At 37.2% G+C, this 21,039-nt stretch overlaps 1 pseudogene; it reads right to left on the reverse strand.

The window, feature by feature from the left end:
- Positions 1 to 569: 569 nt before the first annotated feature.
- Positions 570 to 20,350, reverse strand: LOC132165090 (protein SLOW WALKER 2-like; annotated as a pseudogene).
- Between the last annotated feature and the right edge of the window lie 689 nt (positions 20,351 to 21,039).

Below are 21,039 nucleotides of genomic sequence, written 5' to 3' on the forward strand. Positions count from 1 at the left end.
TTTTTTTTTACATGTCAAGTTATGACCCGTCACAATTTTCTGACGTGTCATAACGTTTGACATGTCAGAAATTTTCTGACGTGTCATAACGTTTGACATGTCAGAAAATTTCTGACATGTCAAAAATTGCTGACGTGTTAGAAAATGACACGTCAAAAAATTTTTCTGACGTGGCAGGACTGGCATGTCAGAATTTTTTTTGACGTGCCTCTCCTACTACATCAAAAAATGTTTTGACGTAGCAATTTGACACGTCAAAAATTTTTCTGATGTGCCTCTCCTACCACGTCAAAAGTTATTGACGTGTTAAAAGTGACATGTCAGTAAATTTTACTGACGTATCAGACCACCTAACACGTCAAAAACTGCATGTAAGGAAAAAAACAATTTTTTGTAGTGATATGAGGACAATGGAATGGCGGAAAGATTAGTGGACTCCAACATATTCTCAATTTCTTCATTATCACTCTCATTAGTCATTACCACATTCCACTTCAAACAAGTCTTCCTCAGACTCTTCCTCTGCTGCTTTCTTCTTTTTCTTCTTTGGTTTCTTTGAAGAACTCATTTTATCCACGTAACATGAGTACAATTTTTTTGTAGTGATATGAAGACAATGGAATGGCAGAAAGATTAGTGGACTCCAACATATTCTCAATTTCTTCATTATCACTCTCATTAGTCATTACCACAGTCCACTTCAAACAAGTCGTCCTCAGACTCTTCCTCTGCTTTCTTCTTTTTCTTTGGTTTCTTCTTTTTCTTCTTTGGTTTCTTTGAAGAACTCATTTTATCCACATAAAACTTGTGGAAGACCAAATCTTCAGGGGGTACATCAACTTCGGCCAATGAGAGAATCTCTGGACCAATCAAAAGGTTGTTCATGTTAAGCTGGGAAAACAAAGTAAGTCAGCAACACAATTAATTGGCTTCTTCATTTGTCACTATTTACTAAAACTGATTCCATCAATCATGAGCAAGATACAAGAACTTCACGAGATGGATGGAGAAGAAAATACTTGTAAAGCAAAATAGTTAATGGTCTAGAAAGTTCAGTATGGAAGAAAAGCCAAGCACATGGCATGATGGTTCAATTTTGAGAACCACTGTTACGGGCTTGGGACTCCAAACGCATAATTGGTTTACGAACTGGGAATTTACCAGGATTGCCCTTCCTTGACTTCCCTATTGTAGAGAAAATAAGGAAAAAACAACTCTAGCGATAAGATTTTCAAGGAATCCTGGACCTCCTATAGACAAATGTTTGAAAAGATGAGTAGTGAGGAGGCATCTCCCTCTAAATCCGGCAAAAATAAGGGGGCCATTGGCTCATCATTGGTCAATAAATTCAAAATTGGCTAAATTAGAGTTTCCATGCGATGATGGGACTGAAGATCCAACTAGTTGGGTTTGTGAGGTCGAGCAATATTTTGAATTTCAACGTACTGAATGCATGTTAGATTTGTGCCTACACAATTTGAAGATTTCTATAGAGATCTCTCAAAATTGAGACAGGCTGGTAGTGTTAAAGAATATCAATGTCAATTTGAAAAATTACTTAGTAGAGTGGGAAAACTTTCCCAAGTGCATCAGGTGGGATGTTTTGTAAGTGGGCTGAAAGAAAACATTAGAACTGAAGTTCAAGCTGCCAGGCCATCAACTTTAACTGCAGCTGTGGGGCTTGTCCGTCTGTATGAAGCACGTGTTTTAGCTAAAAAAAAATTACCTTTTTCCTATGACTCTTAAAGCAATAAAGATAGTCTCCTAAAGCAATAAGGATAACTAAATACAGTACTACGTGACAAACCCATCAAATATCTAGCAATACTGACAGACACAAACACAATGAAACCTAATCGAAATAAATGACTACTGCACTGCACACGTAACACAACACATCCAGCCCTTAGCCACTTGCTCGTAACAACCACCATGCCATATTGCCATGTGCTTGGCTTTGGTTTCTTCTCCATGAGCTTGTCTAGAGAATCAGTAAGTGATATATAGGTCATTCAATAGGTTTCCGTTGTAGACGATGTTGGCCCCAGAAAGAAGGGTCTTAGCCATGGTAGCAACTGATGGATGCACATGAGAAGCAAGTAGCACCAGCTCCCACCAGCTTATTCGATCCGCATTGCTGAAAGTGCATCAAAAATTAAACAAGAGACGAAAGAAACAACATGCCTATTGGATATACAGTCAAGCAAATTGTCCGGGAAAAAAATGATAACACAACCGAAAAGGTTGTTCCTGAAGCAGAGATGTTCAATCTTCCTCAATGATCAAAATAACTTCTATGCAACGACTAGATTGATGGTATAATTTGCATAGTTTGCGGAAACTATTTATGATCTGGGTTTCTGTCGCGAAAGTATTGATGTTGTCTTTCATTGCCAATGTAAATGTGTCGTGAGGAGTGGAAAGTGGGAACCATCTAAAATAAGCTAGAATAGATGACTGACCAATAAGAGGACTCTCTATGCTGCGGATTGTACCCTCCAGGCAACAAAGACTTCTTAGAATACGCTTGAGCCTGCTGCTCATTATGATCAGATACAGTCATGGATTCCCCAAGATCTTTTGAGTCATTTCTCATAAGCAGTTACTCTGCTTCATCTGAAACATCATCTTCAGAATTAGAACACCACAAAAATTTAATTTTTTTGTAACTGACCAGTGACGTTTCAAGGCCGTTGACACGTTACTAATGGTTAGTGACGTGTCATTAGTAACGTGTCTAATGGGTTAAGAAATTGGACGCAACTAGTGGGGATTTAGTAACGTGTCATCTTCATTTCGGAGTCGGCAACAATTGGAGTGCTATTATGTCGAAGATTGTGCCTTCGTGCCTTTTGTAGTGCCTATAAAAGGAAAATAATGATAGAAGTTTTAAGGACCATGAGAGGACTTAGGAAGAGATTAAGTTTCTATTTTTCAACACATTGTATCTTTAAACAACTGCTTTTGTTTCTCTTTTTGATAATAAGTTATCATGATTTTCTTATTCTTTTGCCCCTCTTAGTTAGATGGATACTTTGTGTATCAGGGAGCGTCTTACGCTTTTAATGATATTTCAATTATTTATAAAAAATAAAAAAATAAAAAAAAAACTAGGGTATTTGTATAATAAGTCTCTGAGTCAATCCTCCAAAAATTTTAAATCCCTAAGGTTTTTTTTTTTTTTTTTTTTTTTTTTTTCGAAAATTTACTCTTTGGGTCAATGGAAATGACAATAAAATTCCTGCCGTCAAAAATTTTTAACAGCTGTTAGTCAAATTCAAAACGCACTGTTTTACCTCATTAAAATATTAATTTTTTTTTTTTTAAAAAAAAAAAATAGGGGAGGACAAGGATGGCCGAACCACCCCATAGGGGGTGGCCGGCCACCCCATTTTGCCTGGGGGTGGTTCGGCCACCCCTTATGCGGTAGTTCGGCCACCCCTGTCCTTTATTATTATTATTTTTATTTTATTTTTTTAGATTTATTTTAAAATTAAATTAATAAAAAATTCATATTTTAATGAGGTGAAATGGTGCGTTTTGAATTTGACTAACGGCTATTAAAAATTTTTTATGGTAGGGATTTTATTGTCATTTCCATTGACCCAATGAGTAAATTTTCGAAAAAAAAAACTTGAGGATTTAAAAATTTTAGAAAGTCGACTCAAGGACTTATTATACAAATACTCAAAAAAAAAATATAAAGCTTTTTTTCATCTAGCTAACCGACGTTCCATTTTTTTCAATAATTCCATTTCAAATCGTTATAGTCTTATAAGAAGCACTGGCAAACCCAAATACTTCATCGGTAAAGAATATACTCTATAACCAAGAATACGGGCCAACCCTTCTACATCTCCCACGTCACCTACAGGAACAATTTCTAATTTTGTCAAATTAATCTTCAAACCGATAAAGATTCAAAACATAATAAAATACACTGCAAATTCGTAGTTGTTCAAAATTTGCATCACAAAAAATCAAAGTATCATCATATACTCTACAACCAAGAATATGGGCCAACCCTTTTACATCTCCCACGTCACCTACAGGAACAATTTCTAATTTTGTCAAATTAATCTTCATTACTGATACAGATTCAAAATATAATAAAATACACCACAAATTCGTAGTTGTTCGAAATTTGCATCACAAAAAATAAAAGTATCACCAACAAACAGTAAATGAGCTCTTCCTTGATCCACAACTTCACTGAAAATCCATACAAAAGTCCCCTATCTACTGTAGCAAATAACATTCTACTCAATGCCCTCATAACCACCACAAACAATAGTGGCAATGCCGGATCCTCCTATCTCAATCCACGAGAACTACTAAAAAATCCAGAATGCCTACCAACGACAGAGTATGATCTAACACAAATTCTCTAATTTTCCTCGTCCATGTCCCATGCATGACACTACTTCCATTATTTTTACCATGACAAACTAATGCAGAAAGTATCTTCAAAAGGGAAAATTGGAGAAATAGGTTGGTTTGGTAAAATTTTGAGAAGTTGCTGAAAATGTTTTACGCCAAAAAATGTTTTACATCGAATCAAACAGGAACTAAATTGTAAATAAATTACTTTAATGGCAGGAACTATAAGAAAAACCAAATTGATGACTCATAAACCACAAAACTGTTGGCGGCTTGATGGTGGCTACATGGATAAGAATTATTGACTTTAAATTTGCTACATATCTAGAAAGTGATACCATAATCTGAAGATTCCAACATCAGCAGCCAAAGAATCCACATCCCTGGACAGGTTGGCCATCTGAAAAGTTTAAATAGCCTTTGCAGAACTGATAACTACATTATTCAAATTCTGTAATAATTTATTTATATGCAAGCAAGAGGATATCGAACAGGAAATTGTTAGGAACTAGTGAGCAGAGTCTCCCTTTCTAGGGACGTATATGATAAAGGGGTGCCCTTTATCCAAGCTTGACTTACATCAAGGTTGCCTTGTTACGGTGAAAATTTTAACTTAGGGTCCTCTCTCTCTCATTTAGGGATAAATGGTAGGCATCTGTATATAGAAAAACCTCCATAACTACTTTACCAGCCACATAGATGTTAGAGGATCAGAGTAGGTACACTAGGAAACACATATCTGAAGCTGTGTAAACGTGAACAGGAATCAAAATATCCTCGCTTACTTCCACACCATGTGTGAGTTTAAATTTGTGAATGCTATCAGACATGATGACAGAACACCCAAATGATGTGATCATAAAACCCCCCAAAAAGTTAAAAGATAATAATCATAATAAGAAGAGGATGACGAAGAGAATAACCCTGCACCAGATACATAGAAGATCATGCTTATGAACCCTTAGAAATGAAATATAAATTGAGAGAATGTGCAATCAAACAAAAATGAACCATGTCAACTGCACTCCATTATTGATCTAAGACTTTAACATATTTCATCATACAGAAAAAAGCACACAATAAAATGACCCAAATTTACTTGCCTTCGAAGAATTCAAAGCAGCTGGAAGTCGAAGTTTGTAGTACAAGGCACGGTAAAACTGGTCACTAACAAGCTGATTTTTAGAAGAGATCTTATCAAGTAGCATTCGTGCTTGAACTCCTACAAAGTTTTCTCTCATCCTTATTGCAATAAATTGACATCAAACGTTACACTTGCCAATTTGAAGAGCACTGATGTTTGGACCTCAATAATGTCATCAGCCTCATTGCTCAAGACAAAAGGAAATGCCCTATTAACTCCCTGTGAGGATGGAAGAGAGGAAAAGCAGAAGTAATTAGTAAAGATTCAGAGTAGGCTTTTTCAAAAAGCCCAAAAATTAAAGCACAGTTACAACTATTGGAAGCTAACAAAAATATCCTATATAAAATAACTTTGACAAAGAATGAATAAGCTTATACTCACAGTTAGAAGAGCGGTAAAAGTCTGGAATCCAATTCAACATGAGTTTCAGATTAACTTTTCACTTTGCTATCCTTATGAAAACCGTAAACTTTTTCATTTAGTGCTTTTCAACTTTTATCTTTCTTTTGATCAGCATCAGCCTCGGTACTCAGAACCTGGAATTGTGAATTGTAAATATTAGGCTCTTATAGCATTCTCAACAAGACAGAAGGATAACCCAATAGGGAATAACTTCAGTCCGGTCGTGGCAAACAAGGGGGGTTTTTTGCCCACCAATAAATGAATGCCAAATCAACTTGGAGCAAGAAAATACAATGAGAACAAAACACTTGATTTTTATCCTCCTCACAGCCCTCAGCCACCGATCTCCTGGATCCATCAGCGATTCGTCCTCCTACTCATCCCACTCCCTGTTCCAACTCAAATTGGGTCCAACCACTTGATCCTCCACGGGTCCCAGGACGGCGGTGGCGATGGGACTTCCGGTGGCCACGTTTTTACTGGTGGCCATGGCATGAAATTTCGGGATGTTGAGGTAGAGAAGATTAAGAAAAATGGAGAAACAGAGAGGGAGTAAAAGATAAAGAGAGAAAAGAGAGAGCGTGGGAGGCAGAGAAGGTTTCAGAGAAAGGGAGAAGTAAAGAGAGAGATTTGGGAGTGAATTTAAGGGGGAGGAAGAAAAATAGTGAGTAAGGAGAGAAATATGGTGCGGGTGCTGGCGCCTGAGAGATATAGGAAATGGGGTGGTAGGCGAGGGACCCTATGGCTATTGGGGTGGCCGGCGAGCTACCCCATGGCTACGGGGGTGGCCGACCTCAGTAGCAATAGGGTGGCTGCTCCTCCTCCCTTGGGCCTTCCATTTTTTTATTTTAAACAATTTATTAATATTTTAAGTCAATAATCAGGTGTTATTGTGTTTATTTTGTGAACTTAAATTTGATAAGATTGGATTAGGTGGCAACTTCTTATTGGTGGCAAAAACCCCCTGATTTCTGCCTCGACCGAACAACAGCACCTCTCAACCCAATATTGTAGTAAAGGAACTAGGTGTCTAACAAAAAATCCTTTAAGTAGGAGATGATCTCTTGATATACATATTTATAATTACAATAATAAGGATGAAAGTGTATAGAGAATGTGTAAATTTAATTTAATGTTAAAGGAGACATAGGTATTATGAATAATACAAATCAACAATGAATACCTTGAAAAGTGCAAAATATACATCTATTAAATGTTTTGCCACCTTTGGTCCATCCCCTTTATGACTAAGTCGAATTTGGCTTTAAAAGTTAACCTACATTTGCACAAGACAGATCAATAAGATTCACAGGTTAAAACAAATGAAATGAATGGGGGCAGCATATGATCATGAAAAAAAGTTAACCAAACAAATATCAATAAGGAGAATTGGGGTAGTATGGAAGTTGAGTTACAAAACCATTTAGTGGAAAAACCGAAATCCAGGTTATTGGAACCAGTTACAGTATTTGTACAGAGGCAGTTTCAGTAAAGAAAAACAAATACCAGACTACAAGAAATACAGCACTCTGCTCATATGATTCCAAATATGTCACTTGCTCCACCCTCAAGGGACTCTTCCATGCCTATACGCATTCCTTCGCCTCTTCATTTTACTAATCTAAGAAAGTCACTTTCTCTGTGCGTGTGAAACAGATGCTTCAAATGCAGAAGCAATAACAACTTATTACACCTGGTTCATCCGTTTTCGACCTTGGCTTCAGGTATTACACTGGAAACTGTTTCATGGGTTTTGGTGTGTATCTTTATTTTTTGCATTAGATCTTTTTTCTTTTTTCTTTTTTTTTTTTTTTTTTTTTTTTTTTTTTCTCAATGGATTTCATGGTGTTATGGCTTTATTTTCTTGTTGCAGGTGGCTTGCCATAGTTCGGGTCGGCTCAAAAATGGTGCTCCCTGCCCCACACATTTATTCTCTCTTTCTTTCTTCATGCAATCTAAAACCATTTTGGGGTTCAAAGAGGGTTTTGGCCATTCCTTTTTCTTTTCGGGGTCGAATAGAAAAGTCCTAATGCATTGAGTGTGTTTTCTAAAATTCCCTTTGTAATTCTATGTGTACCCATAGAACACGATGAGTAGAAAAATGTGCCAAACTAATCTGGTATAAGAGATTGTATGAGATTTAACTCTTGAAGGTTGATCCTATAAACCATGGATTTGGTACAACGAATGCAGAGAGGTCCACCAAATTCCTTACCGCTGCTCTGACAGCAATGGCCATTGGATTGCTGTCAGCACAGTGATAATATATAAGATTGCACCATAAAATTGCTTATAAGATCGCCCACATTATGAAGCCTACTAGCAAAATATACAGGAAAAACTATGCTTCAAACCACGCTACAAGTTTGCTCCAAAGTGCATGGTAGAGATTCAAATTATCAGCAGTATAAATGAAGGGGCATACAGCATTTACTTGGCTCGTAATCCTAAATGCGGCTGAAAGAGGAAAGAATCAACCTCGTCAATTACCACAACCTGTAAAAAGGAGGTCCTTGATTAGATGAAATCACATCCAAAATAGCACCTATGAATCTTAGTAAGTGCACTTGAAAAGCCAGAACATTTATTTTTAATAAGTGGATGAAATCACATCCAGAATTGCACCTACGAATCTTATCTTAGTAAGTGCAACCAAAAGGCAAGAAAATTTTCTTTTCTTTCTTCCATTTCTGGTGTTTGGGGGGGGGGGGGGGGGGGGGGGGTAGAGTTTCTAATGACAAATGGACCATGTTATAATATGGCATATCTTACTATATTTGACATATGACCTGGGTATATGCTCCCAACTTAGAATGCAATGTCCAATACTCCAACTCTTGTGAAGTTTAAGCTTGTATTTATTCTTATTAAAACAAGACTGCTAAAGCAGTTAACAAACACATAAGCCTTCACATCATACATAAAGCAAACAATTAGAAGTAACTATACTAGATAGTCATACCTTCATATTGGGATGGTCAGACAAAAGGTTTGCTAAGTGAAAGTTAGCATTGGATGCACCCTTGTTTTCAGGATCTCCCAGCTGTAAGTAATCCAGTAATTGAAACAGACAAGAAACCAGGTTAAAAGGTTGCAGCAACTTCTATCGTTTAGCTTCAAAAAGGAAAAAATTCAATCTATGATGTTTCCAACTCTTACTCTGTTAACTAATGCAGAGAGCAACGTCTGATCTTGCTCTGATTTATTCTTCAGCAGCCCATAATTGTCTGAAAAATATGCCTTAGATGTCACCACCAACTTTGACTAAACATCAACATTATAGAATCTAAGTTCTAATCCACAATTCGTATTAGATTTTAATCTCTCACATATACTACTTACAATTCCCAAACCTAGCATTATTCGATTTCAGTTTATGGTATTCAATGTCATATATAGTGAATCAAAAGTACCTAACATTGAAGCTTATTCAGTAACTTAAAGAGCTGTCAGAATTCTTAAAACCACACCTTCCAAGTTACAAAACTACCTATGCAAAGTGCTTTCAAGAGGAGAAAATATATAATCAGGAAAAGTTTTTCAGTTGGTGATCTTTTTTTTTGATAAATAAAAAATAAATATCACCAACTGAAAATGCTTGTGAGCAAGCACAATGGATAGTCACAGGAAGACAAGAAAAAAACAGCTAAGAGCAGATAATAAATGACGGGACTAACCTTCAATGCCTTATGTTTTAGTGCAGGCAACATATCTCTTGATGCTTCCTCAAGTGCAAAAATAAAGTTTTCATACCTGCAAAAAATTGTTTATTCATGTAGAACAAGAAGCAGTGCTCATTTAATAAAACAGATATAACACATACCTCTGCTTGAAGCATTCCTCCCAATACCAGAAAAGTAAAAGGGAATAACCATCCTTCGTCTCAGGAAGATTATCTACTGGTCGCTGCAAGAGGCTCTTCTTATTAGAGATAAACCCGTGCAGCAAAGAAGCATGCAATTCAAAAATATGCAAAGTAGACAATTATTGAATGAGAGTTATAGTACAAACAGAATTATTGAAGCCAATGAAATTCTAGACTGAAAGTGGACCAGCTTCTTATTGCCTGTTCATTTGGCATGATGCATGCCAAGCTAGGAATGGAGAACTTCCCACAAACTAAACTGACCATTAAACTAATGAGACTCTAAATTCATAGCGAGAGAGAGAGAGAGAGAGAGATTCTAAACACTGATTAAAGTGGACACGCTTCATACATTTCTTCTGCCTCAAGAGGGCATTAAGCAACTACAACTGGTTAGGCGTTTCCCATGTTATTAGATGTCATGAAAATACATAGAGAGAGAACCTTGAAATGAACAGCTCTTTCAGTGCTTCAAAACCTGTCAATGCATGGCACTTCCCAACTTTTAATGCTACCATTCCTGCAACAAATAATCTGTTCTATTAAAAGCCAACTTAATGACAGAACATAGTAAGGCCAATAATAGAACTAATGCACATCCAACATCCTTGAAAAACAAGAAGCATTCAGATGCATAGCATTTAACCAAATTAGCTCACCTTTTCTGGCTTCATCATAGTTTTGTAAGCCACAGTAATATGCAATATATGACAATGCCAGCAAACTAGGGTTATTATTACTGTTGCCCATTAGCCAATGTATTCATAATGATAACAATGAATGAGTCAAGAATCCGTATTGAAGTAGCATCTTGAGTTAGGTCATAGAAAAACTGAGATCTTAACGGTCATCTAACAGTGCTTTCACCAAAAAAATTCCATGGAAAGAAGGGACATATCTTTTAGGAAGTGTTTCAATGAAAGCTACCATAATGGTGATTGACTACCAAGCTGAGAAACACATATCTGTACAAAAATTGCTTAGAAACCGGTAAACACAACTGTCTGGCATCCCAATCCCAGTCTATCTGAAAGAAACACAAGGAGGATTTCGTAACCCTTTCATAGATTGATCAATCACTAGACAAATTTATAATGCACTTCACTTCTATCTTATTGGGAGTTGGGGCATTCTTCACAACTTCAAAATATTACTAAGTTGCATAAATTTCATGAGCCTACAAAACTTCTCAACAATATTCTTGTTCACAAGCTAAATCAAACCTTCCTATTAAATCACCACGTTTCAGCATCAAGACTAAAGTTAGATAAACAGGCGTTACATTTCAAACTAACAACTGAAAACCCCCAACTCAAATGTACAAATCATGAATTGCAAATTTTTCATTTCCAGAAGCAAATTTACCCAAAAGCGCATCGAGTGACCGCAAATTGGCAATGGGATTATCCCCCACCATAACCGAAAAAGTCGACACCTTATCTGTCGCAGTGCCAAACCTTTGAGTGGCTACCAACATTTTAATATCCCCACTCTGTCCTCTCGATGCCTCGTAATCCTTCGCATACTGCACCATCAACCGCTTCCCAAGCTCCCTCTTCTTCTCCACCACAGCCTTCCATTGCTCCACGTTCCTCACCTCCGCTCTCCAACCACTTTCGCTTCCAATTCCGCAGCATCCACTTACCACACTACTAACCCAGTAGCTTTCATCAGTGAGCTTTGGTAAATTCTTGAATTTATCAAAACCCTTTTCCTTATCATTACTATCCAATGCAAGTATGTTGGAAATAAAGACGTGGGAATTGCAAGAAAAATAAACGTAGAACATAAACAGAACGGGAAGGAACTGAAATCTGGACAGTAAAGCATGGTGACTATCTCTTAGATAAATATTCTCTCCGACTTATATTAGAAGTTTTGCAAAAGGAAATCTTCCGGATACAATACCGCCCGATGATGTATGCAGATTGCAAATTCTGAACACAACCCAGAACCTAGATTTGTAACAGCCGTAATTTTAAGAAGAGAAGAATAAAGAGAAATAGAATATCTGTACTTAATAAAATTGCTGAAAAAATAAATACATCTATATAATTCCATATTATAATTATTATCTCAGAAGCAGTTTTTTCTCAATTGAAATAATGGTTATAGATATTTTAAAACCTAACGTTTGAAAAGCGGTTGTAACTTGTTGGGTTTTTTTTTTGGGCCTTGCTGACGTGGCATAGGCTTACTAGAGGTTTTTGAAAACTGGTTGGGTTTTCTGTGACTGAGGCTATGCACTTGATTGTTTCTGCACGTGAGGGCGCATGACTATTCCGACGACTGTGTTTCTGGTGGAGGTGTGCCGGAAATACACTGGTGATTGCAATTCAAAGGTGGTGGAGATCAATTGGTGAATGATGGCTAGAAGAGGCAATAGAGGTCGTGGCGGGAAAAAGAATTCCAAAGTGAATTTGTAGGAAGAGAAGGTGGCTATGGAAGATGCTTCGCGATCTGGAGAGTGTGATGTTGAGTTGAGTGAGGAGGAGGATAATTGTAAGATTTTGGAGTGTGCAGATGTGATTCCAGAATTGGATGATTTGAGGTTACCAGTTGAGGGTACTTCTGTTGTCGAAGGAGACTCTGTTGTTGAATTGGTTGGAAATGGTGTAAAGGTTGTTCCTGTTAAGGATAAGGAGGTGGATCTGAGTGAAGCTGGAGGTTCTGAGGCTAAGAACAATAAGAATGTAACTCATGATTGGAGAGACAATTGTTCAGAACGAAGAAGTCTCTAAGTGCTTTGCAGTTTTTTGCACCTACTAGAGAGGAGGGAAAAGTTGTTGTCAAACCTCCTAAGGAAGCGATTGAGGCAGGTATTCTGAAGTGGTCTCCATCACTGGTAGGTCAGTTTTTAGATAAACTTCTCCCTTTTTATATTGTTAACCGTACTATGGATAGTATGTGGGCTCAATATGGGAAAATGGAGGTTTTCTTGGGGGAGAATGGTCTCTATTTGTTTCGATTTGCTGATGAAAGGACCAGGGATAAGGTCATGGAAGCTAAGCTATGGCATATAGCAAACAAACCTTTGATCCTACGTAAATGGAATCCAGCCATGCAGTTACTTCAAATATCTTTATCCACTGTACCTGTTTGGATTAAGCTGCATAATCTCTCCCAATTGAATTTTGGAACTCTACATGCTTGAGTTATGTAGCTAGTGGAGTTGGTAAGCCTCTTTGTGTTGATTCTGTTACTGAAGACCAGCTTAGGCTTGGATTTGCTAGGGTATTGGTTGAAGTGGATATTGATTCTGATTTTCCAAGAGAGGTTGAAGTTGTAGGTGCTGATGGGGGGAGGGTTGCAGTAGGAATTGAGTACCCATGGTTGCCTATTAAATGTAAGAAGTGTAAATCTTTTGGTCATTTAGCACATGCTTGTACCAAAGTGGAGAAACAAGTTTGGATTCCTAAAAGGACTGAACCTGTCCAGCAAGAATTGCAAAAGCAGGTTGGTGTTGGGTCTGGTAAAACCATTGGGGTGCAAATTGTGTCAGCTCCTAGGGTTGCTGCTAAAGACCAATGGACTGAAGTTAGATCTGCTAAAAGAACTCCTATCTCTAAGCCTTCTGCTAGGGATAATCTTCATTGGACTCATTCTTTTCACTTGTTGGCAAGAGCTGATGGCAGAGGTGATGCTGATGAGGTGAAAGGTGCAGGAGCTGTTTCAAATACTTTGCAAAAAGTGATTGAATATGCCTTAAATGAGGAGAGTGCCAATCTCTTGGTTGACAAGGGGAAAGGCAAAATGGGGGAAGAGGAGGAGGTGTTAATGAGGGGTTTTTCTCCTACTGCATGAATTTCCTCGTATGGAATGTGAGGGCTTTAAATCATCCCTCTAAACAGCGAGAGGTGAGGCGATTGATTAAGGTTCATAAGATTAGCCTTATGTGTTTGATTGAAACTAGGGTTAAGTTTTATAAAGCTGATAAAGTTAGATCATGCATTGTTCCTGATTGGGATTATGTGTATAACAATGATCAGCATTTTTTGGGGAGGGTTTGGATTTGTTGGAAGCACTTTGATTTTGAAGTAACTGTTCTTAATAGGAGTGATCAAAGTATAAACTATGTCATTAAATCCCCAAAACATAATCTTTGTTGGTTTCATTCTTTTATATATGGGGATAATAATGGTGTAAATAGGAAGCTGTTGTGGACTGATTTAGTTTCTTTGAAAGCTAGAGTAGGACTTAATCCTTGGATGATTTGTGGTGATTTTAATGTTGTTAAGACCTTGGCAGAAAAGTGGGGATCTGACAAGTTAAACTCTTATGAAATTGAGTTTGGGCAGTGTTTGAATGATTTGGAGGTCTTGGATATTAATTTCAGTGGCTGTTTTTATACCTGGACTAATAGAAGTGAGGAGCCTCGTTTTGTGGCCAGGAAACTTGATAGAGTATTGGCTAATGAGTTTTAGTTGAATGATTTTGGTAAAACCATTGTGGAATTTCACTATGGGGGAGTTTCTGACCATTCCCTTGCTATTATCTCAGTTGGTAGTTTGCAGAGTTTTGGTCCAAAGCCTTTTAAGTTTTTCAATTTTTGGCTGGAGCATCAAGATTTTTTGAAATGGGTTATGGATGGAATTTTCAGGTGGATGGGGTTTCTATGTATAAACTGTATGCTAAGCTCAAATTTGTGAAAGCTGTGCTAAAAGTTCAGAATTTGTCTTGCTTTGGGAATCTAAAACAGAAAGTTATGGAGGCTCGTGAGAACTTAGATATGGCTCAAAAGGCTGTCATTGCTAATTTTGGGAGAGCTGATTGCTTGCTTAAAGAGAGAGAATGTCTTCATGCTTATGTTTCTCTCACAAAAGCTGAGGAGTCTTTGTTAAAGCAAAAAGCTAGAAATAAGTGGCTACAGCTAGGAGATCAGAATAACATTTTCTTTCATCGGTCCCTTAGGGTTTAGAATGCTAAGAACACTGTCACTCATTTGTGGGATGAGCAAGGTAATAGAGTGGAGGATGTGGAGCAGATAAAGAAGGTGGCTATCCAGTTTTATGAGAAGTTGTTAGGGTCAGATCAGTTGCAATTCACTGATGAGAAAGCAGCTAGGATTAGACAGCTTATTCCTTCTACCATTCCTAGTGATAAGGCTGCTATTTTGGAGAAGGAGGTTACTGCAGAAGAGATAAGGGAAACTTTATTTCACATGCCAGCCAACAAGGCCCCTGGTCTTGATGGGTTCTCTACAGAATTCTTTAAGGCTTCTTGGTCTATTGATGGAGAAGGGGTGGTGGCAGCTATTAAGGGATTTTTTGCTTGTGGTAGGTTGCTTAAGGAGGTAAATGCTACCATTTTAACTTTGGTACCTAAGAAGGTGAATCCATCTACTATAGGGGATTTCAGACCTATAGCTTTTTGTAATGTGATTTATAAGTGCATCACGAAAATCATTTCTAATAGGATGCTCCCTTTGTTGAGTGATTTCGTTAGCCTGAATCAATCAGCTTTCATTCCTTCAAGAAGCATTTCAGAAAATGTCTTATTGGCTCAAGAGATTGTGAAAAATTATCACAAGGGTAAAGGGGATCCTCGTTGTACTTTGAAAATTGATCTTATGAAGGCATATGATTCTGTCAATTGGAACTTCATGTTACATTGTCTTCATTGCTTTGGGTTTCCTTTGAAGTTTTTAAGTTGGATTAAGGAGTGTATCACCTCTCCTAGGTTTTCCATTTGTTTGAATGGCACATTGGTTGGCTATTTTGAAGGCAGGAAGGGGCTTAGGCAGGGGGATCCTTTGTCTCCTTACTTGTTTGTTTTAGCCATGGAGGTGTTTTCAAGGATTATGGCTGAGCACACTGGTGTTGGATCAGGTTTTCAGTTTCATCCCAAGTGTGTGAAGTTGAAACTTACTCACTTATGTTTTGCAGATGATCTTCTTATTTTTTTGTAGCAAATTTGAATGCTATTACTATTGTTAAAGCTGCTTTACTTGAATTTGAAGAACTCTCTGGTTTGAAAGCAAATCCCTCTAAGAAATCTTTCTTTTGCTCTGGGATTTCAGATAGGATGAAGCAAGTGTTGTTAGGAGAGTTGGGAATGAATGAGGGCCATCTTCCTGTTAGGTACCCCACATTTCTACTAGACTTTCTGCAGCTGATTGTGGGGCTTTGTTGGATAGGATTGCTGGGCGCATTGACTCATGGCTTTCTAAGCACTTATCTTATGCAGGGAGGCTCCAATTATTATCTTCTGTGCTTTACAGTTTGCAAGTTTATTGGACTAGTATCTTTATTTTGCCTAAGAAGGTCATTAAGGCTATTGAACAAAAATTTAATAGGTTTTTGTGGAATGGGAAGAGTGAAGGGGCTGCAAAGGCTAAGGTTTCTTGGCAAGAGCTGTGTTACCCTAAGAAGGAAGGAGGTTTGGGCTTGAAACAGTTGGAGATTTGGAACCAATTTGCTATGCTAAGACATGTATGGAGTCTTTTTGCTAGATCAGGTTCTATTTGGGTGGCCTGGGTGAGAGAAAATTTGTTGAAAGGGAGGAGTTTTTGGAGTGTTGGCTTTCCTCAAACCTGTTCTTGGAGTTGGAGAAAGATTTTGAAGTTGAGGAGTATAGCTAAAAGGATTTTGAAGTTTGAAGTTGGAAATGGGGAGAATATTCACCTTTGGTTGGATTCATGGCATCCTTCAGGTATTCTGTATGAGGTTTATGGGCATAGGGCTGTTTATGATGCCAGAAGCAATGTGGAGGCCAAACTCTCTTCTGTAATTCTTAATGGAGAATGGCATTGGAGACCAGCCAGATCTGATGCTCTGGTTGAAATCCAAGCTAGGCTTCCTAAGATTAGGTTTGATCCTTATGATAAGCCTTTGTGGACTGCATTTAGGAAGGGAATATATGTTAGTTCAGAAACTTGGGAGCTGCTGAGAGAGAAGAAAGAGAAGATTGACTGGTGGAAATTGGTTTGGTTCTCATATGCCATTCCCAAGCATGCTTTCATTTTGTGGCTTGCTATACAAGATAGACTTGTAACAGGTGAGAGGTTGCTTAAATGGGGGTTTCAAGGTGATATTAAGTGTCTGTTTTGTCATAATCAAGTTGAAAATAGGGGGCATTTGTTCTTTGAATGTAGTTTTAGCTATAGAATTTGGAAATTCTGTATGGCTCGATGTGGAGTGGACAATACTCCAGTTATTTGGGATGAGTTTCTGCAGATAGGAATTCGAGATTGGATGAATAAGTCTCTTAAAGGTTTTCTTTGCAGATTGGTTCTAGGTTCTGTTATCTACAATTTATGGTGCACTAGGAATGAGCTAATACATTCTGGTCAACCTAGCACTGAGGAGCAGCTTTTGAAGAAGATAATTTGGGAGGTGAGGTCAAGAATTGCTGGGAAGGGAAAGTTTCCAAGGACTAGAGAGAACTTGGGTTTAGTTTCTTTGTGGAATCTGCCTGCTGACTTGCTGTTATAGTTTCTGTGGAGGCTTGATGTTCTATTTTCTGCCTTGCTCTTCTTCTTGAAGGCTGGTCTCTTTTTTGGAGAGCCTTTTTTTAGTGTTGCTAATGGTGTTGAGTAGTGTCTTTGCAGTTGTTTTGTTTTGTTTTTTTGGTTTTAGACCTTGCGTGGTTATTTTTCTGCAGGTTTGGTTTTTGTTTGTTGTTTCTTTGTAGAGCAGCCCTGCTTTGGTTTTCTTTTGGTAGTGCTGGTTTTGCCAAATTGTATGTTGTATGCATTTGGCTTGCTTGGAGTAAGTGTGAAGCCCTGCGTGGTTAAGTTTTTAGCCTTTTGAGAAGGCTTGTAATTGGAATATCTTTGTAGTTTGGATTGGTTGTTTTTGAATGAAATTCCTTATTCATCAAAAAAAAAATAATAATAATAATAATAATAGGAAATATTGAAACAGTAGTGGTAACTAATCAAAACATGATAATATGAGATCGGTCATTTATTTGAAATTCAAAATAATCATAAAATAAGAATAAATTTGAACTTTTAATTTCATGAAATAATATCAACAATCCCCCACTTATTTCAAGAAAATAAAATTTTCAGTTAAAAAAAATTTCACAAAAAATAAAATAAAAATTTGCTGTTACACGAAAATGTTGATACATAAATGAAAGTACCTTTAGGGTTTGAACTTTCACTTAGTGTATAATCCTCAAAGCTTTATATAATTTTTATAGTTCTTTTCAGCTGTGCATTATTGGCCATACGCGTTATCCCAACTTCATGAGTGCTCTAGGTGACTTACCAAACCCCGACAAAAGCGGCATGATTTTACATAGGTAGAGTGATGAGAATGCAAAATGTTAAACTTTTCTCCCTTAATGTTTAGTCTTTTATACTTATTTGGTGCCTAAATGTACTCATTATTCTTTTATTTTGATTTAGGATGCAAATGGAGGCATTAAATGCAAAAGAAAGCTAATTGGGCGGTTTTGGACAGTTTCGACATCGCTTCGTAATCTGGGCCTAACTCTCTCATCCAAGCTCTGATTAAGATGATTCAAGATTCTATGGAACACCAAGAAAAATTTCTACAACTTTCATGTTTTGAGTTTTAGAGATACTGACCACATCAAGGTCGAAATCGGGCTTGAATTTGGGGCATCTACACTGTTGACGTTCTGGAATGTTCCTTAGCATGCAAATCTAATATGTGGATCTGATGCAGTTTATTTGCAGAAGTTTTGATCTGGTGCACGAAAATTCCAGCTGCAAATACCACCTTCCTAGTTATATTAGTACTTTATTTTATTTTTAATATTTTCCTTAATTAGTCAAATTTGGACATTGTTATTTTAGGATAATATTTAGAATATTTTTTTAGGAGATTTTGGAAGCTTCTAGTATAGGGCATAAACGTGTATAAAGAGGGGAATCATCAGACTAGAAGAGCATCTTCTCCCCTCTTCTCTAACTTCTCCTTTGAGTTTTAATCATGGCCTTGCACGGCTAAACTTTCATAATTGATCGAAGGAAACGGAAGCCTCGGAATCAATAAAACTGTGAGATCTAATTTGTTTTTATTGTACAATTTATGCTTTGAGTATTGGATGTTCTTCTGTGCCTATTTTTATGATTGTCACGTTTAATTACTAGGAGGCCTACTAGTTTATTATTCGTTGCAATCTACTGCTAGGTTAGACATCAAATCTGTAATTGTTTGATCCCTCTAATTTGTGAAGCAACTAAGATTTAATGATTTACTGCGTCAGAAATTATTAGATCTTAGGAAGAACGTTCGACGAAATTAAATGCAACCGCTTGTGCTTGTGTTGTTTAGCTTCATCGATCTCTCTAATTCTTAAAGCTGCTACTAGATTAAACCCTTAGCGCTTGTCTTGGGTTGTTTAGTAGTTAAGGTTAATTAGCTCGTTTGTTTTCTAATTAATTGCGACTAAGGAGAGATAGGAAAATAGTTCCAACGGTGAATATTCAAAGTATGAATTGATATATATTTGCATCGATGATCAGTTGTAAAATTCCGATGGTGGATGTTGACTAAGACCAATGTTTGTTCTTTTGATTGATTTCAATATTTTAATTTGAATTGTTCCTTAGTTGTTCTTCTTAAAATTGTTTTCGTTATACTAAAACCCCCCATCCTTGTTCACGTAGCATAAAATTAGGCTAAATACTCTCCGTGGGATCGACCCTTACTCGCACTACTACATGTATTTTTAGAAGTATAGGTTTTATTTTTGGGTGCCTACGACAGCACACCATAGAGTTCTTCTTGGTGCGCTTGTAGATTAAAAAACACATTTTATACAAACTCATTAAAAATTATATTCAACCTTTCCTTTTCATTACAGGACTTGTACTAAACATCAATTATTCCTATAGATGGTCTAATTTAGTGCTAATATCATCACCATCAAGATTTGTTTTTCCCATTGAACCCAAAGTTTGTTTCCAAAGTCTAGGTTGGGTTACCATCTTGTAGTGATCTATTCAATTGGTTTTAGACTCATCTCAAATGAGGTTTTATGAATCAAATCCTTAAGCCTTTTGTAAAAGGATCTGTTAAGTTCGTGCACGATTTTACATAGTCTACTGTGATAATGTCTTCTTCCAACAATTGTCTCACAGTATTATATCTAAGACTGATATGTCTTGACTTTCCATTGTAGGACTTATTATATACTCTTGATAATGTGGCTTGGCTATCACAATGCAAAGAAATTGGAGGCATGGGACTTGGCCATACAGGCAAGTCAATCAAAAAATTTCTCAACCATTCAGCCTCTTTTCTAGCAGCTCCTAAACCAACTAACTTTGACTCCATAATTGAGTGAGTTATACAAGTTTGTTTCTTAGATCCCCAAGAGATAGCTGCACCACCAAGGGTAAAAGCCCATCCACTCGTGGATTTAGACCCATCATCAGCACAATTCCAATTTGCATCACTGTACCCTTCAGTTACGAAGGGATATCCTCCATAGTGTAGAGCATATGATCTAGTTCCTTTTAAATAACCCAACACTATGGAAATTGCTTTCCACTGTTCAATGTTTGGAAAACTTGTGTATCTACTCAATTTGTCCACGGCAAATGCAGTGTCTGGACGTGTGCAATGCCTTGCATACATCAGACTTCCAATAACATTAGAATATTCTAGTTGTGATACACATCGATTTTTATTTATTCCATGCATTAAACTTGAGTTATAAGGAACACAAGAAATTTTGTCATGCAAATTGTTAGTTTATGTTTTGGCACATTTGGTTTGCATGTAATCTGATGAAAATGAACATCTTGTCCGAACAACCAAAAGTAGTGTTCACACAGCACTTACAGGGAGTTCAACTTGTTTTCTTCGAAGACCTATCCGGACGGCCAAAAGCAGTGTCCAGACAACATTTACAGAAAGTTCATTCTACTTGGCCTGTCCGGACATTAAGGGTTTACGCATATGTAACCCTAACCGTGTCCAGACATTTACTTATCTCTATCTGGATAGGGCCGCTTAATTGTTGAGCGAATTTCTTTTTAAACAATCCTTATGCACATTATTAGGTATGTATTCAATGAGCGAATATTGTGAGCTAAGAGAGAGAGATAGAGATATCAAACTGGAGCGTTTGGATCTCTCTTAGAGTAAAGGTGAGAAATCTCATTCTCGTTTCTATGATTAAATACTTGAAGGCAATCGGAGTTCTGGTGAAGGAGATCATATAGAAGAATTGTGCCAGATGTTTTGGAAATGGCTACTGCGGTAGAAGTCAAGTGGGTCGCTTGTCTTATGCAAAGGAGTGTCAATTGCAAAGGTTTTATAAA

The sequence above is a fragment of the Corylus avellana genome, chromosome 11, assembly GCF_965113065.1.
Source record: "Corylus avellana chromosome 11, dhCorAvel1.hap1.2, whole genome shotgun sequence".
In the NCBI taxonomy this organism is placed as follows: Eukaryota; Viridiplantae; Streptophyta; class Magnoliopsida; order Fagales; family Betulaceae; genus Corylus; species Corylus avellana.